The 13,804-nt window shown below is 37.2% G+C and overlaps 1 protein-coding gene across 2 annotated transcripts in view; it reads right to left on the bottom strand.

The window, feature by feature from the left end:
* The window catches only part of LCLAT1 (lysocardiolipin acyltransferase 1), a 203,761-nt gene that overhangs the window by 155,487 nt on the left and 34,470 nt on the right, over positions 1-13,804 (bottom strand). The window lies entirely within an intron of this gene.

Here is a 13,804-nt window from a genome sequence, read left to right as displayed (position 1 = left end):
ATCAACTGGAATTCAGTAAACAAGTCTGTTAATTCCCTGGTGGGGGAGTCTACCCTGAGTTCTTAGAACTGTATACAGACATTTGGGGTTATATAAAATGATACTACTTATCTATTGAAGTTTAGTGAGAGAAGAAATTATCTGTATAAATATTCACAGATCTCTACACTGATACAATTCTTTTACTTAAAATGTATTCAAAAGTTAATACTGAGAAAGAAGCAGAGAGTATATACTGTATAATTCTATTTATCTAACATTCAAAAGCATAGAAACTAATTTATAATATTAGAAGGATAACAGTTATCCTGGGAGGTGCAGAGCAAGAAGAGTAACTGCAAGGGGCACCAGGGGGCTTCGAGGGCTTTGACAACACTCTGTTTCTTATTTGGATGCTCGTTACACATGGCGTATTCACTTTATGAAAATTCACTGAGCTGTACATTTGTGGTTTATGCACTTTTCTATATGTATATTTCAACAATATTTACCCCCAAAGTTATCATTTAAACTGGATACTTTATAAGTAATCCAATTCAATATATGCAGTTTATAGGAAGAAAATACAAATGGTCAAGCCAATAAACAAAGTTCAACCTCACTATTTTCTGGAAAATGCAAAAGTGAAACAACAAAACACCATTTCTTCTCAAAGACTGACAAAAACGTCTAAGTCTTGCCTTTGATATTCTAAAAATCATTTGGTAGTATCTTTGTCTTCATAGCTGGAGGGGAGTATAAACTTTAGGGGGCAAACAGATAAGTAGCTATTATAATTTTGAACGCCTAACATCAGGAATGCTTTCTCAGTATCTACCCCCGAGAAATACTCAATTGTAAGTACAAAGATGTTTCATTGTAGCCTTGTCTGTAATGACAACAACAAAAATCGGAAAGGTGGATGTCCACTGATGAGGGAAGGGCTAAATAAACCGTGGTACTTTCAGCATTATGAAATACTACCCAGCTGGAAAGAATGAGCTATATTTTTAAAATGAACAGCTCTCCAAGAGGTATTGCTAAGTGAAAAAGAATATGATACCATTTTTGGAAGGGGGGACCACATTCCCCCCCAAAAAACCCTATGCTATATGGCTTATATAAATAAATGTAAATACACATAAATCTGTCTAGAATGATACATGCCAATGTTATTATGGTTGCTTAAGTGAAGACAGAAGAGGCTGCAACTAAGGATGGTGGTCAAAAAGGAATAGACCTTTCTATTGATATAACGTTTTAAAAAGAGAACATTTCCACTTACATAGTAAAAGGAAAACAGGAAGGAAAAAAAGGGAGGGAGGGAAAGAGAAAGGAAAAAAGCAGCAGCTTAGGCACAGCCAAAAGAGTCAGCTTACTAATGCCAGTTGTTCCATGATCCCATAATCAGCGTAAAAATGATTAAATGGGGACTTCTCTGGTGGTCCAGCGGTTAAGACTCCGCACTCCCAATACTCGGGGCTGGGTTCAATCCCTGGTCAGGGAACTAAATCCCGTGTGCCGCAATGAAGATCTCACACATGGCAACAAAGATCCTGCGTGCCGCCAACTAAGACCCACCGCAGCTGAATAAATATATATTTTTTAAATGATTAAATGCTGAGGTAGAAATAACCCATACCTCTTAGCCAAATTACTCTTTGCCATACTTTAAACTAAAAGTAAATTTTTACAGACAAATTAAAAACCACTCAAAACATACACTGAGATAGGAATGATAAAGCACCCTAGATAAACTAAAACTACACTGGCACCCTTAAGAATCCTTGGCCTAACAAAGGTCACTCAAAACCACCATTCAATTTACTTTACAGCACTCACCTCCATTAACTTGAAGTTTAAGCTCATGTTTTGCTTTTTCCTTCAAGAGACACACAGCTAGACAGTAAAATGTCTAAGTAAAGTACTAAGTGATGGAGGTACACAGACTATCAGAAGGCAAGCAAGTTTACTGACACTCTTCTTATATACAAAATATGAGGCCATGAATAATATATACATATATAAGTCTCATAAGGATAAAGTTCTAGCAGAAAGGTTATTAAAGTTACCAAAAACAGAATTTTCATTTCTGACTATACCCATGTCTACTTTAGTCAAAGCATACTCTTTAAAAGAGAGAAAAAAGTTAAAATATCTACCTAAATTTACCAAGTTTTTTCAATCACATCTCATTTAAACAGAGAATATGACCAATTAGAGTCATTCTGCAGTCATTGAAAACTCACAATATTTGCACTAGCAAACAGTAACCATCTTCGGGCAAGGTATTACAAAGGCTATTCTTTGTTACTGTTAACAGAGTCTTTGCCCTCCTAGGACAGATCATCTAGATGGAGAGGGAAGAATGAATTTTAAAAGTAAGAAGAGAGGGAGCAGGACTCAGTGCTTTCACTGCCATGGCCCAGGTTCAATCCCTGGTCAGGGAATTAAGATCCCTCAAGCCGCATGACATGGCCAAAAATTGTAATAAAATAAATAAAATGGTAAATTAAAAAAAAATCACCAAGCTTTAAACAACTTTTGGTTTCACAGATGACTGTCTCATTACACAAATGAAGAAAGTGAGAAGCAGAAAAGCTGAGGTACCTGACTCTGCTCACAGTGGCACACCCAGTGATGCTGGAACTAGGTGAAGACCTCCCATCTCCAGTTACCAGCTCAGCGTTCTTCCCATTAGAAAGGGATCCTAGAGGTCTAAGGCAATCAATTAAAACATGCAGGAGGAATCAAGATGCAAACAGGCCTGGGCCTGGAGGAAGAACAGTACTCTGTCAAGCTAGGACAAAAAAGACAAAGAGGCCGACTTCTTGACATTATTCTTTATGATGCACACTGCACAGGGACTGGTTAGGCATAAGGAAGTTTTTCCAAAGTCTCAGGATTTCTGTTGGGTTTTGTTTCTCTGAAATTGTTTCAAACAATATGAATTATTAACAGCAAGCATATTTTTAAAAATGAAAACGTCACCAATATTTTTCTGCATAAATGGCAAGCACACTCACTATATTTCAACTATTTCCTGTTATTACACAAGGCTTCCTTGTAAGATGTAGAAGTTAAAACCACACACACCCACACTGAGTGGAACATAACTATATGAAATCATTTCAGAAAGACGGGTTAGTATAACTCTATTATACCTCTTACCTGTTATTCAAGAGACTACCCTCCCTGTTCAAATTACTTACTATAGTCTTCAAAATGTTAACTATAGGGTACCATATAACCCAGCAATTCCACTCCTAGATATATATACCTAAGTGAAATAAAAATATATGTCCACACAGAAACATACAGGAATGTTCACAGAAGCACAATTCATAAGTCAAAAAGTGGAAACAACCCAAATCTCCTTCATCTGATAAGTGGGTAAACAAAAGTGGTATAAACATCAGTGGATATCATTCAACAAACAAAGGAATGAAGTACTTGATACATGCTGCAACACAGATGGACTTTGAAAACTCATGCCAGGTGAAAGAAGCCAGTCACAAAAGTCCACACAGTCTATGATTTCATTTATGTGTCTAGAATAGGCAAATCTATAGAGACAGAAAGTAGATTAGTGGTTCTTTGGGGCTCAAGGCAGGTGGACGGGGTGACTGCTAATGAGTATGAAGTGCGTTTGGGGGTTAAAAAAAAAGTTCTAAAATTGGACAGTGGTGATGGCTACACAACTCTGAACAGTCGAAAAGCCACTGTGCCTTGTACACTTTAAATGGCTGAATTGTATGGTATGTGAATTATATCTCAAAATAAAACAGTTAATTAGCTGGGACATTACCAAGACATGAATAACTCTAACCAACTCTATCCTGGAACTCATGAATGCTGAAGGAAAAGAGAAATTGTGAGGCTAACTGCCACCTCAGAAATTAGAAACGAGTATATACAAGTGAAGCCAGAGAACAAAGGGGACCAAAATGCAGACAGAATGAAATCACAGAACAGAAAAAAGACCAGACAGAAATACATCAAAATGTTACCAATGACTGTCCCTGCATAGTGAGACTATGGTTGATTTTTTTCCAAATTGTGGACAAAGGATATTACTTTTACATAATTTTTTAAAAATCTCAACAACATTTATTTCAAAGGGAAAAATCAAGAGCCAGAATTTCTTATATTAAGGGACTGGATAGGGTGCCTCACAAACAAAACATTGAAGGTAGAGTTAACCACTAATGAGAAGTATAAAATGTGAATTATACAATATTAAAGATACTGGCCCCATGTTTTCCATATATGAAAAAGCTGATATTCTGAATCAATCGTTTTGGGGTTTTTTTCTAATATAAGTTACTGGTATTCACTGGAAGCCATAAAATACCACTGTTACAGGGCAACATCTATCAAGTGATTTGACTGGACAAGGAATACAATGTTTTTCTCCCTGTTTCATACCACAAAACAAAACAACTTGATCACATTATTTCTAAAATCTATAGTCATGTCACTACCTTTAATAAAAGACTTCTAAGCTACAGATTAATACAAACTGAGTGAAAATGCCACCATTTTGTCAAATAAAATAAAGTCAACTATCATTCATAGTATTTTTTCTTATAATAGATAAAAGCAAATGAAAATATTTACCATCTATTCTTCACACAGCAAAGGGTAGTTTACCCATAGAAGGTTCACAGAATGTATTCAAGGGTTCATAAACCCCCTAAAATTGCAGGCTAAGTTATTTATAAATATATGTATATATATAATATACATATAATATATATACATATTTTCCCCTGTGGAGAGAATCCCTAACTTTTATCAGAGGGGTTTGTAACTCAAAGAAAGTTAGACACTACTGATGTAGAGAAATAGTTGAACCACAGCCTAAAATGGTCTTCTGTTAAAAGGAATCCTAGAGACGTTAACTCTTAAGAAACTACACTACGTAATTTTCTTTCATGAAACACAAGTATCTAGACAAGGAGGCAGAACCAAGGATAAATCATATACAGCCACTATTCTAGAAAAAAACTTCAAGAAGTCAGAAAAACCAACCAAGTGTTGTAGGCAAAGGCAGAAATATTACAGACCATAATTATTTTATTTGTATTTATTTGTAGTAGGCCTTGTCTTAAAAATATCTGAAATGTTATTTTTATTTAATACCTGACAATATGAATGAAATCAAATAATTTTTGATTCAAAGTATTTCAGACTGAAATCCATTAACTGCTTTTATTCATAAACATCATGGATTTCTGGGTGAATGCTACAAACGTACAAAATGTTTTTTTCTGACTTATTCTGAAAGACAATGACTGAGTTTTGGTTCATGTGTAAAAGTGTATTTTATGCAAATAATAACAGCGTTAATATCTGGAATATCTGCTTTGCTATTAAAACTTTACTTTTGTGACCTTTATTCCTCCTAAACTTGCAAAAATCAAAATAAATAACGGATGGAAAATAATCCTAGAACTCTTTCCATGTATTTTAAAGTGTTTCATGTAGCATTTTCTTACCATTAGTAAATAAAAACATAGGTGGAGAAATTAGTAAGAATGCCAATAAAAAGATTTCATTTGGTCACAAAAGCTCATGAAGACTTAAGAATGGCAACTGATATTTATAGGACTTTAAAAGTTATTTACAGGGCTTCCCTGGTGGCACAGTGGTTGAGAGTCCGCCTGCCGATGCAGGGGACACGGGTTACAAATGTAACTACTCTATTTGATAGACAAGAGGAGGTAGTTTTCAGAATAGTATTGAAACCAAGCCCCCCTAAAACTAAGTTCCCCTAACAAGTTTATGATTAATCTCTCTATCCAAAATTGTATTCACTTGCTTGTCTCCCCTGACCTCAATCCCTTTCTTGTTCCCCCTGACCTCAATCCTGTGCTAACTGAACACTAATCACCCAGAGTTAGATGACTAAGACTGCTGTCGTCGATAACACCATTAATGTACTAAAATGGCTGTTGTAGGTATCATCATTAATGTACACTCAGGTTGTTTCTACAGATGAGAACACCTGGCCAGAGAATCATACATCAGAGACATCCTGACCCCCAAAACCACACTTAAGAAATGTCACAAGATGATGATTAATCCCAGTTTCTTTGTTCATCCCCATTAAAACATCCCTAACTCAAAGATGTTTGAGTGTTTGATGATGTTGAGATGTTTAACACAAGGGAGTGGATCTGAGACTTGTCTCCCATTCCCTTTGCTTGGTACCCTGCAATAAACGCTTACTTTGCTGCAAACAACCGCTATCAAGAGTTTGGCTTTCTACACTGAGGGCACAGTTACAGTATAATGCATAAAGTATTATGAAAGACATATCTGAAAGTTCAATTTAAAAACCACACTGTCTATAAAATCACCTATCATGGAAACTCAGAATTGAAAGGGGCTTTAGAGATAATTTAGTCTACCAGTTTGCAAACTTTTTGAATCCTTCATTCAAAAATCTCACCAAGAAGTCTCATATGTAAAACAGAACCAGAGAAGAGCTCTACTGGCCCCAGCCCCAGCCCCAGCTCCTCCTTTGCCTAGACCTCTCTGTCCTAAGGGATGTTAAAGACATCATTTGAAACCAGTGGCCCAGGCAAACCCTTCATATTCCAGATGAGGCAATAAAGACCCAGATTCAGTGAGACTGCCTGGTGGTTTGCTTACTCCTCGGGTGATCTACACATAAAGTCCATCACAAACACATAATTTTTGAGACAGAAGGGCAGAGCTGGCCAGGACTTCTCATTCTCAGTCTGTCTCCCTCTAGTTTACTCTGCCTTTCTTTTCAGAGACTGTTAAGAGACATGGGAGAGAAAGAAAGACTGTATAAAGTACTTTACATACAATACTCCTAATCTCACAACTCTGAAAAATGGGTAAAAGTACACCCATCTTACAGCTGAAGAAAGTGACCTCAGAAGCATTCAAATATTCCCAGACTATACAGCTGACAGGTCACAGAGCTAGGATTTAAACTTGCATCCATTTAACTCCTAAGCCTGTGCTCTTTCCTATTAAACCATGTTATATTTGTATAGCACGAATGCCAGACTACAAAAGAAAGAGGAATCCATGGATGGGTCGGAGAAAAACACCCAGAGTCTCCAAAATAGTATCAAAGTGATAGGTATTTACTAACATGAGCACCCTAAGTTAGCAGCACTGAAATGGGGTTGTGAGAAGTATGGTTGACAACACATTAAGATAAAGAAGAAACAAAGTGACCATAAGACCAACAAAGCAAAGCCAGGTTTAAATTAATGAGGCATGGCTGCTGAATGCAAAGAAAGTTTCACCACACATATTCAGGAAGTCAACAATGAGAAATGGAATTGTTGTACTTAAGCAAAAACATGAAGTCCAAAAATACAAGAGGAAAAAAGTACAAAGTCAGACAGCTACACAGGAGAGTAAATTACACTCTACCTAAAACAAAACTATTTACAAAAGAGTAAAATGTCTTTCACATGTTTAACAAAACACCACAGAAGTATTAGTTCTTCATTAATTGATCTTTGATCTTGATTACCTGGAATCTTTATTAAGAAAAGAATTCAGTGTATAAGGCTAAAGTCAAAAGTATCAAAAGTTAAGCTAAGACAGAATTCTTCATAACTGGTAAAATTCAGAAGCAACAGTCTAAAAGTTACGGGGGACAATGTTTCCTCCAAGAAATTAAGGGAGTTAATGGGATGAAAGTAAAAAGGAAGTTGGACTAGTGCTGGGGGTGCTTTATATTGGGTTCTATTCCAAGCACCTCTGGAAACACCAGAATATCAGAGAGGGTTGAGACTGGAAGATAAACACAGCATATCTTCACTGAGTGTCAGTATTACTATATTTTGGAAATAATACTTTCACCTTCAACACAAGCGCATAGGGTAGACTACAAACTTCTCATGGAACCTACAATCAAGCAAGGAAATCAAAAATTCAAATAAGAGTGATACTGTAATAAAAGCTTTGGAAGCATCTAACGAGGGCTCTATGCTCTCCTAGAAGACTTCCTTGATTAGTAATAGTAGTGGGGCTAAACTAGAAAAGTTTTGTTTTGATTTTTCGTTTGTGTGCTTACTGAGGGATAGAAGAGGAGGAGATGGGGACTGGGCAGGTGGAGACAGTAGCTGGGGACAATGTGGGACATCGCACAGGTAGGTGTTCAGAAAAAGCAAGATTTTGTACCTACTGATTACTTAAAGTAGCATCCCTGGACTCATTGCCAGTTGGATTCCTTCAGAATCCAGGGTAGCTTCAGAAGCACTAAATAACAAGAGCAGCAGGGCAGATCACAAAACCTGGAGTTCCTGTCCAAGCTCTACTACTAACAACACTTGTGTAATTCTGAGAAAGTAATACCAAGTCTCACCCAACACACCCTCTTCTGCCCTTTTACACCCACCCCTTACTTTCTTTACTTATGAAATGAGAAAACTCATGGCTCTCCACGGGGCAGCCCACCCCCTAGGAGCATTTTAGAAATCTGTTGGGTTGTTCTTTGTTTTGGGTGGTTTTGTCTTCTAGCATAATCATATCTCATATTTTCAATGATTTTATTTTTCCTTCATATTACAGTTAGGTAATTAAAATGGTTTATTTTAATTAAGTAGGTAAAAATGTTCATTAACTATGAATTTCACTTCTGGACGCTAAAGAGAGCGTTGCAAAATATTTATTATGAAAAGGGGCCTTGGGTTAGACAGAATTAAGAACTAACTGACTAGAAGATTTTAAAGGTTCTTTCTAATCTTGTAATTTACTGATTCTATTAATATGTTGAACACTAATAATGAGACAAAACACACTGATAGCGTGTAGGTGATGATTTGTGGACAAGAACAAAAAATTCTAAACCTGCTTCTGTATTTGATTAAATAATTAAATTTGCAGGAAAGCAATTATATCCCGCTGCCTAGGATGTTATATATATCGAATACTGAGTACTTTACTTTTAAGTAAAAGATTAAAGTGGCCAGAAAAAAACACTACTATAGTGGAAGCTTAGGAATACATGTTCAAAAGGAAGCCCTGGGGTTAGCAAAGATTCAGCCCATATGCCCCAATCATCAATTTCAAAACTCACATTTTATGAAATGGCTATAATGTGATATGAACCCTGAAATATTAAGATAAAGTTAAACAGACTTAGTATTCTCCCCTCCAATGCAAAACAGAGAAATTGGTGATAAATTTCTGAAAAAAACTTATAAAAATTATTAAGACAAAAAGGTGATATTTTGAGGATCAACCTTCCCATTCCAGAAGCTTTGGGGAGGATGGACGGGTGGGTAAGAATCCTGATAACAAGAGGACATGATATTCCTTTGCCAAGCTATTCCGAAGTTCTGTAAACTATATTATTTATAAAATATATTTTTAATTGGTAGAACGCCTACTGTGGGTCAGGTCACATACATAGATATGTACATACACACACACACACACGTGTGCATGTGGTGTAAAACTGTATTTATATTTATAGATGTATGTTTATATATGTCATCACATTTAATCACTGTAACAACCCTTCAAGGTCGATACCATTTCCCACTGTTTCTTATGAGGAACATGAGGTTAGAAGATAACACAGAGACTTCCAGCAGTCAAGACCATGTGGAACAAAAAGCCTTTCAAAAATAAGCCTAAAAGCCTCTGAGTAAGGAGTAAAAAGCTATCAAGTATTATGCAAAGTTAACTCAAAAGAAGAGTCCAGTTAAGCTTTACCTACTGACCTAATATTACATATGACACTGATTTTTATTAAGTCCTGGTGCCTCTATATGCCAAGCACTTTCGTATACATTCTTACATGATATTTCTCATATTTTATCATATTTGATAAGATATTTATCATTTGACAGTGTTCACTAATACATCCGTAAGGGAAGAAATGGAAAACAAACCAGTGGTTACCAGGGGTTAGGGAGAGAATGTGACCCTAAAGAAACAGATAGCACAAGGGAGTTTTGAGGGGTGATGGAACTATTCTGCTTCCTGATTGTGGTGGGAGTTACACAAATCTATACATACATTAACACTCATAGATTAACAACGAAAGAAAAAAAAATGTCAAGTTAGAAAAAAGTTTAACTGCATTTCCTTAACAACATGATGCAGAAAACAGTTGATTCAGAATATTTCTCCTGGACTTCATTTCCTTTCAATGCCACAGTCTGAGTATGCTTTCAGCTCATGAAATAACCTGGGAGAAACACTTTAGTCCTTTAATAGTTCTGACTTTTTATGGAGATTCTAATTAAACAACTGCAAATTTATCTTTTTTAAATTGTCAGTAAGTTCTCTTGACATATCAACATTTTTAAAAATTCAAGTTATTATACAACGAAGTCAGACTTTACAAAAGTAACTGCCTTCCAAACTTCTTTATAAGTTTTGTTACATGAGTCTATATTTAAATTAAGAAACAATAAGCCTCTATTCACTACCATTCCAAAGTCAGAAAGGAGGGAGAGAAAATTTACTCAATATATAGTTCCATAGTGTGCCAAACATTACAGCATTCTCTTTAAACTGTCTTATCTCACTGAACAACCTCCCCACTCCTGGGAGAGAGACAGTTTTCCAATTTTATAAAGAAAGAGCATGGAGTTCAGCAGGTTAAACAATGCAGCCCACAGCTGCTGGGCTAATGCGATAGTGGGGCCAAGATAAGCCAGAGCTTTAAAACAAGACCAAGTTTTAGTGTGCCTGTAAATAAGGGCATAAATTTACAGTAGGTGGAAATTTATAAACAAAATTAACCATCAGTGCAAAATCCTGATTTGCCATCTCTAAAAACAGACAACTGTCAAGTATTTGCTATGTGATACAAAATTCTTCCAACCAGGAAGTCTGAGATGATGCTAACAAGCTAATTTTAAGCACTGGATTTGACTAACAACCAAGAAAGCAAGCTCTCCGGTATTTCTTTTTCCCAACAACTAAAAATATCTAGCATTTTAAGTCAAGAAGATAACTTATTAAGTGATGTCCATCACATAAGCAGTAACTCAAGAATTAAGTATCATATACCCAAAGCATTTTTTCTCCCCTCAACTCCAAACTTCTTAAGAAATCCAAATTCCTACTCCTGGAATTCAAGGTCTTCTACAGTCTGGCCCAAACTAATTTTTGAAAATTTCTCTAAATCTTAATCTTCCTAACACTCTACTCTAGCCATGGCTGAATTCTTCCTGTTCTCTAAGCTCAATGTGTCCCTCCTCATGTCTAAGCTTTTGTTCACATACCCTCTTCACTCCACTTAAGGAAATTCAACCTATCCTATAAGACCAGCTCAGTTCTCTCCTCTCCCAACAACCCTTCCCAAACTACTAGTTGAAAAGTTTCCTCCTTTTCTCAGAATTCCTATAAGATTTATTTGTCCATTCATGATGTACAGTGTTATTGTACTGAACTGGTATTTATCTCATTTTTTCATGTGTGTCTTATTTCTATAGGACAGAGATCTGTGACATCTATTCTTGTATCATCTACAGCAGGGGTCCCCAACCCCCAGGCCTCGGACCAGTACCGTGGCCTGTTAGAAACCAGGCCGCACAGCAGGAGGTGAGCAGTGGGCAAGCAAGTGAAGCTTCATCTGTGTTTACAGCCGCTCCCCATCGCTCGCATTACCACCTGAGCTCCACCTCCTGTCAGATCAGCAGCAGCATTAGATTCTCATAGAAGCGCTAACCCTACTGTGAAGTGTACATGCAAGGGATCGAGGCTGTGCACTTCTTATGCGAATCTATGCCTGATGATCTGAGGTGGAGCTGAGGCAGTAATGCTAGCACTGGGCAGCGGCTGCAAATACAGAGTATCATTAGCAGAGAGTTTGACTGCACAGAGACCATAATAAATCAATTGCTTGCAGACTCATATCAAAACCCTATCAGTGGGACTTCCCTGGTGGCGCAGTGGTTAAGAATCTGCCTGCCAATGCAGGGGACACAGGTTCGAGCCCTGGTCTGGGAAGATCCCACATGCCGCAGAACAACTGAGCCCATGCACCACAACTACTGAGCCTGCACTCTAGAGCCCATGAGCCACAACTACTGAGCCCACGTGCCACAACTACTGAAGCCCGCGTGCCTAGAGCCCATGCTCTGCAACAAGAGAAGCCACCGCAATGAGAGGCCTGCGCACTGCAATGAAGACCCAAGGCAGCCAATAAAGAAAGAAAGAAAGACATTAAAAAAAAAACAAAAAACAAAAACAATGAGAAGCCTGCACACCGCAACGAAGAGTAGCCCCTGCTCACCGCAACTAAAGAAAGTCCACGTGCAGCCAAAAATAAATAAATAAATAGATAAATAACAACAACAACCAAAAAAACCCCTATCAGTGAGTGGCAAGTGAAAACAAGCTCAGGGCTCCCACTGATTCTGCATTATGGTGAGTTGTATAATTTATATATTACAATGTAATAATAATAGAAATAAAGTGCACGATAAATGTAACGTGCTTGAATCAACCCGAAACCATCCTCCCCCACCCCACCCCCATCCATGGAAAGACTGTCTTCCAAGAAAATGGTCCCTGATGCCAAAAAGGTTGGGGACCACTGATCTACAGCATCTCACACCTATTTGGTAGCCAGAAAAAAAAATTTTTTTTTTAATTTTAGAATTGTACTTAAATATATTTATGTGATACATGTGATATAAATATCTAATGTATGCTCAACCTAGACACAGTATTAGTTCCCCATTGAGAATAAAAACATTTAAAACGTGTTATCTTTCCTAAGGCTACATGCCTAAATGATAGCTTCTAAGCAGAGAAAACCCAATGGCAAATTCCTATATTTCCTCTTGATACCACTCATTTAAATTATAAAGTTTATTGGTTATCATTTGGTCATATACATTTCTCGCTGAAAGTCCAGGCAGAACTTTTATAACATACAAAATTTATGGAATAATACTACAAATGCAGTTAACAGGCTAAAATTAAGGCATTAACAACCAGCCTTTCAAGTGGAAGCTAAACAAAAATTATTCACTCTTAGGAATTTAAAAATAAATCTACAAATAAAATATAAATACAAGCCAACACTAAGGACACCTGGCAAGCTTTAAAAAAAAAAAAATCCCATGGGTTATATCCATGCACATACTACCATACTAAATCATAAGATTCAAAAATATAACAAATCGTAAGGCCATGTGCGGTACGCGGGCCTCTCACTGTTGTGGCCTCTCCCGCTGCGGAGCACAGGCTCCGGACGCGCAGGCTCAGCGGCCATGGCTCACGGGCCCAGCCGCTCCGCGGCATGTGGGATCTTCCCAGACCAGGGCACGAACCCGTGTCCCCTGCATCGGCAGGCAGACTCTCAACCACTGCGCCACCAGGGAAGCCCAGGCCATGTAGTTTTAAGAGACAATACAAAAGAATAGTTAAGAGTGTAGGCTCTGTAACCAAATTGGTATACACTTGAACTCTATTATTCACTAGACTATGTGGCCTTAGCTTAACCTTACTGCACCCCCTTCAGTACCTGCCTAATAGTGTTACTATCAGTATTAAGAGAGTTAACAATATATGTAAAGTGCTTAGATGAGTGCCTGGTATATGATAAGTGCTCTATAAATATACTACTGACTTATACATGGTACAAATATATCTATTCTTTCAATTAATTTATTTTATCAAACATATTCAAGTTATTATAACAAATACATATTATTCACCCAAGGCCAAGTAGGGGACAACATTGATGCACTTAGATTTACCAGATACGTATAGTTTTCCTGCCTACTTCACTAAATTAGTTTCCTACCCATAGGAAAAATACCGTCTTTTTCTCACTTAGGACTCTCTACAACAGTAC

This window comes from Leucopleurus acutus (genome assembly GCF_964270905.1).
Source record: "Leucopleurus acutus genome assembly, chromosome: 12".
NCBI lineage: Eukaryota > Metazoa > Chordata > Mammalia > Artiodactyla > Delphinidae > Leucopleurus > Leucopleurus acutus.
The sequence above is the reverse complement of the archived record's forward strand: the minus strand, read 5'-3'. Positions and strand labels throughout refer to the sequence as shown.